Source organism: Osmerus eperlanus, chromosome 17, assembly GCF_963692335.1.
Source record: "Osmerus eperlanus chromosome 17, fOsmEpe2.1, whole genome shotgun sequence".
Classification (NCBI taxonomy): Eukaryota; Metazoa; Chordata; class Actinopteri; order Osmeriformes; family Osmeridae; genus Osmerus; species Osmerus eperlanus.
In genome coordinates this window covers 5,312,683-5,318,741 of record NC_085034.1, presented here as the reverse complement: position 1 = coordinate 5,318,741, position 6,059 = coordinate 5,312,683, and positions in this window count along the sequence as shown.

Genomic DNA, 6,059 nt, shown 5'->3' with positions numbered 1-6,059 from the left:
CCAGTGAGTCCAGGACTGACTGTGTGTGAGTTTGTGTGGGATCTGATTTGTGCTTGGACAGCAAGCTGGGGATGTCTTTCAGTGGTCCTCTACAGTCCCGGAATGTTCCATGTCTGGCCACAGTGCCATATTACCCCTTCTCTCGAACGTTCACAACACCAGTTCAAGGTTTGGATGGAATGAATGAAACAAATGGGAGGGAACCAATCAAACACAGAGCAACATGAAGGGTTCCCCTCAGGGCTTTTCCCTATTCCTAAACCATTATCCTTCAATGTTATTCATGGTTGCCAGGTTAGCAGACAACCTTCAGTCGAATTCCCAACAGCTGTGTTGTGTCTGTTTTATCTCATTTTAAAGGAGATCTCGGGTCTCTGAAAAGAAAACAAACAAAAAAATGATATCACACTTGATATTACAAATAAGCTTTCCTACCTCCGAAAAATCTATTTCGGTTGAGGCAAAAAGAACACATTATTTGTCACGTTTATAATTGCTATGTAATATAAGGTTGAGAAACCTATTAATGGGAACATATATACGCCATAGCAGGAACACCGAAAGAAGTCATTAAAGATTAATGAGTTTTTTGGGGAGGCGTATGTGGGCGGATAAACGGCTGGCGGCCGGCGAGGCTGTCGGGCTGAGAGACAGATCGCGGCGGGCTGCCTTGCCGACGCTGTCACGCATCGCCGGCCACGACAGGGTGTTTGGCTCCTGCAGATTAATTGTCAGCGCTAAATTAAGTTTCTCGCTCCATCCAATCGTAGACTGAAATTCTGCTCTATACCGATGAAGCTCTTGGGTTGGTTTGAAGCAAGGGGAGGAGAGGAGAGGGAGAGGAGAGGAAGAGGAGAGGAGCGTTGAAGGGGTTTGAGAGGAGACGTTGAGAGGAGATGAGGTCAGGGCAGAAAAGGGGGGTGAGGGGGAGAGTGATGACGGACAGTGCTGTTTCTGTTCCAGGAGCTCTCAGAATGCTCTGACAGTCCACAGAAGGATGTATTCACTTTAAACGGAGATTAAGAGATTAAGATTAAGATTGTATTTATTAAGAATTGTCTCTTGAAGGTAGACTAGATATTCAAAGAACTATACGATCTTTTGTTAAATTCCCACTGGATCACATACTGAGAGAGTATATGTATGCTGCTATATTTTAACAAACAGTGCTATAAAATACAAAATAAATACAGAGATAAAACATTTTACTTGCTATGAATGGAACAATGAACATTATTGGGTGTGCTCAAGCCTTCGGCGAGAGCACAACCTTTGTTCTCTCACATATATATTTATTTATTATTTATTTTCGCCCCCTAAAACTCAGTCAATATTTGGCCTACATACACAACGGCGGTGTCAAAAGGTTCGTCTTGGTAGCGATTGCGTTGCTTCTATTGGAATTTACGTTCCGTTGCATGGTTTGGGCTTAAGTTAAGTTTTTGTGGCGAAAAGTGAAGCTAACGGTGGCTAATTTGCTAGCCACAGTCACTGACGTTACTAACGTCACTACGTCACTAACGTCACAAAAACACGCATGACTACCTGTAGCAGAACATTCGTTTCGCATCTGTTAACTTGGGGGATAGCTAGGCTAACTATAGCTTTACTGCAAGGCAGCTGCAGGAACGCCACAAGCAAAGAGGCCAGGGTGATAACTATTTACTCATTTTACTTTGTGATATGACACACAATTGTGATGTGTAATGTACAATATTACTGATATTATTAAGGAAGTAAGCCCACATCTACTTTCGGAAACGGTAGTCTACTATTTCACTGAAATATTAGCATCATGACATTAGCCTCTGTTGCCCGGGCAACACATACTACAGTGGTCTATGATGTATCTGTTTTCGAATCGTTAAAATAAATGACATTAGATTACAAGTAAACGATTTGTGGGTGAAATTATCATTACCTGTGGTTTCAATCCAGTGTATCACTGCAACGCTGTAGCCTACGCGAGACACACGACAAAAACATATAACATACACAGCTGTTTAGGAAGTCAAACGGCGACAGAACATGTTCGGCATCTTACTTAAATCAAAAGTCTATCTAACTACTAACCTGAACTTCATTGCCACAGCCTAAACTTTGTCAATCTGTTCATGAAAATAATTAATTTCAGCCTAAACCGTACAACGGAACGTTTAATCGAATTCAACCAACGCAATCGCTACCGAGACGAACACAGCAGTAGTCTAGTACTGTACCGTAGTAGTAGAATTTACCGGGGCAGCTTCTCCACACAGGGCTATATCGCATTTTGCGTTGTTACCTTACAATGATCGCTACCAGTGAGCTTTTTATGAATGAGCGATTTTCCACTAAATAAATGTCAAGCTTATTTACGTTCTGGGGGGCATATTTTCAGTTAGCAGATGGTACTGTTTGAATCGCGATTCCATCTTCTACTGCCGGGTAACGTCGTAGAATAATCTTCGAAGGGGGTTCTTTATTAATGAATGAATGCAATGAGTAGGCTAAATGCATGAAAATATCACGAGAAGGGAAAAACTTAAAAGGACATTTAAGTCATAGAGATTAGGTCAATTTGTACACCGGTCTGCCAAATTTATGCGTTTTGATTCATGAGGCTGCCTCTTGCAGGGGAAATGAGAAGACATCCATTTCATTCTACACTTCACTCGTATTTTCAGTTGTAAATGAGCAGCAAAAAAAAATGCTTTTAAATCTATGTAATCTTTATAAATAATAAGTATGCATTTTTATATAAAATACAGAAATATCAGTTGTAAAAATGTCATTAAAAAACGGACCCCTGTCCAACCGGTACAATTTCCCCAGAAATTGTACCCTCTCTAGTTTAAAAATGTTCTCTGAGTTTCAGAAAGGGGAAGACTAAGGGATACGGATGATCATGCAGAGTTAAAATCTCTTTACTTTTATGAGCAGTGCCACAGAGACATGAATATTAATATTCAACCAAGAATTCATGATTTATGCATGAAACTGAGCTTCATGTGAAATTAAATTGGCATAATAGGATTTCTTTAATAACTCCATGCTGAATTGATGAGAGACACAGAATGCTTTTGGAGACGGAATTGTTCAGACGACTGCTTGATCTTGATTAATATGAGCGGCTTCCTTGGGCATCAGTTTGTAAACTAGAAAACAGTTTGAGTGACAACGTGATCAGATGAGCAGAAGGTGAGTGACTTACAGTATGTTTGTGAGACGTACAGGAACACAACAACGCCACACACAAAACACACCGATTGGTTGGATGGACAAGCTGACATCACTCTTATCTGTATTGATTGGCTAGACAGACAGACTGACACCACTCTCTTGTTTGTATTGATTGGTTTGAAAGTCCCTCTCAGAAGCCCAGTTGCTGCCAGATGTTTCTTGAGGACCCCCCCTCCACTTCCACCCCCACCCAGTCTAGAAATGATCTGACCAGACTGGCCCTTTGTCTTGCTCAAACCATTAAATCACATTCATTTAATTTGTTCTCCTCTTTGTCTCACTGCTGTACTAAAAGATGCCAATTTGCGAGGATGAATTCAACAGAGGATTTGATTGCATTGTAGAGAGCATCATGGTTCACGGAGTGAACGATGAGGCCTCATATTAGTCTATATTAGAAGTGAGTCAGAAAGGTGCAGCCATGCTTCAAGATGCTGAAGATGACCAGCCAGCCGGCCTGCCAGACCTCTCTTCTCCCAGGCTGATTGAGATGCATGGTCTAGCCCTCCGCAAAGATGGTAGCTGTCAGACTATGTGTGTGTGTGTGTGTGTGTGCCTGAATGACTCCTCCGCTCCCATCAAGAAGACCTGCGCAGACTTCCTCTCTCAGACGTAATAAGTTCAATCTCAATTTCCAGACAGACAGATGGCAGAAATAGAACATTTGCGATGTAGAGGTAAAAAAAAGCGAAATCTTCTCTCCCTCGTGCCCCTTTTTAGAGATGGGCTGACACTAGTCCTTTCAGCTCAGCAATTTCCCCCAAGCGAAGGTGTTTGGAGTCAGGTGGCTGAGCGGTGAGGGAGTCGGGCTAGTAATCCGAAGGTTGCCAGTTCGATTCCCGGTCATGCCAACTGACGTTGTGTCCTTGGGCAAGGCACTTCACCCTACTTGCCTCGGGGGAATGTCCGTGTACTTACTGTAAGTCGCTCTGGATAAGAGCGTCTGCTAAATGACTAAATGTAAATGTAAATCTACAAATGACAGCACCCCAGTCTGTCCCAGGACCAGAACCACCAGCAGTTTCATATGTCAGTATGGAGGTGCAGGCTGATTTCATCCCATTTCATCAGACGACGCAAGCACCACAGACACAGACGTTCGCGAGCACAGACATGCGTGCGCACACACACATTCACGCACTCACACACACATTCCCTCACTCACACACACACTCACAGTTGTAGGAAGGCCTCTGGCCAGAGTTTGAATAGGGTTGAGACAGCGCTATTTGTCATGTCAGCAAGACCTCGACCGCAAGTCCAGAAAGAACAACACCTGCTAAAGAGATGAAAGCTGGAGAGGAGAAACTTGCCTTTCCGAGGAGGCCTCCTCAGTCAGGCTTTTGTCTCTGAACCGCTTTTAGTAGGAGCGCCGGGGGTGCTTTGATGCAATAACAGACCCACATTCACTGGGCCAGACAGAAACAAACCATGAGAGATAACCAAGGCTTCTCAACCCTATCCCTTCATCGTCTGTCAGCACTCATTCAATAAGTCGGGGGAATCTCATCAGGGGGGGCAGGGGGGGGCTGGAGAGGGTCAGGCCGAGGTGCACACTCCGGGGAGAGCCTGAGAGGATAACCGACGTGCTTCATTATTGATGAGAGGAATATGAGAGGGGGATGGCACAGTGTTGCGTCAGGACCACAGGGGAACAAACACACACACACACACACGATCACACACACTCCAGGGTAACATGAGTCACCACGAGGAGGAGTGACCATCAGTGCTGCCGTCTCTCTCATGCCCTGGTGAAACGGAGGTGCATGTGGGCTGCCGTGTCCAGAGTGGCAGGACTGTTCCGGAAGGCTGTGGAGAAGCTCGCTGCTTGAGGCTTGGCTTTTACATTCAGTAGGACACCAATATTTCCCATGAGAACCTTACAAATGCTTTTCCAATGTACTCTTAAAAAAAAAAGTCTAGGAATGAATCAGATATACATTTCATACCTTTGACAAACGTAATATCCAGATGTGGAACCGACAGGTTGTCTTTCAAATTAGACTAAAGTGCATCAATGGAACAAACAAGCAAAGAAAACAACAACAACAACATAAATCAGCATCAATGATTGCCCCCCCTCCCCCCCGCTCCCTCCCAGAAGCAGGTCTGAGCCATTGTTATGAAATGCACGGCTACATCGCTGTCTCTGTGTGTGTGTGTGTGTGCGTCTGACATCAGCATGGTACATGGCCTGCAGACAGGGCTAATGGCAGAGGTTATTGATTGTGGGTGCTGTAATGTGTCAAAGGTGTCCATGCTAGAAGCAGAGTGGGATCAGGGCTGTCTGTGAGGTCACATGAAACCATCTGTTACAAACTCAAGCCACAATACCTCCATTCGGAGGGTCAAGATGGGAAATTAAATAAAACACAATGATGAAAACAGCTTTTTCTTGTTGATGTGCTATTTTCTAGGAATTACTACTAATGCAACCTGTTGTTGGTTTCCTGGCTCCATGTTGTGTTTTACATAACAAACTGGTTGGGTGTATGTGATAGCTAAGAGTAGTTTTCCCCAGCCTGTATACCCACATTACCCAACACAACTCTTCCCTGTCCTTTAAATGCACATGAACACACACGCAAACACACACACACAAACACATAATGTCTCTCTCTCTCTCTCTCTCTCTCTCTCTCTCTCTCTCTCTCTCTCTCTCTCTCTCTCTCTCGCTCGCTCTCTCTCTCTCTCTCTCTCTCTCTCTCTCTCTCAACTCTCTCTCTCTCTCTCTCTCTCTCTCCATCTCTCTCTCTCTCTCATCTCTCTCTCTCTCTCTCTCTCTTTCTCTCTCTCTCTCTGTCTCTCTCTCTCTCTCTGTCATTGTCTCTTGT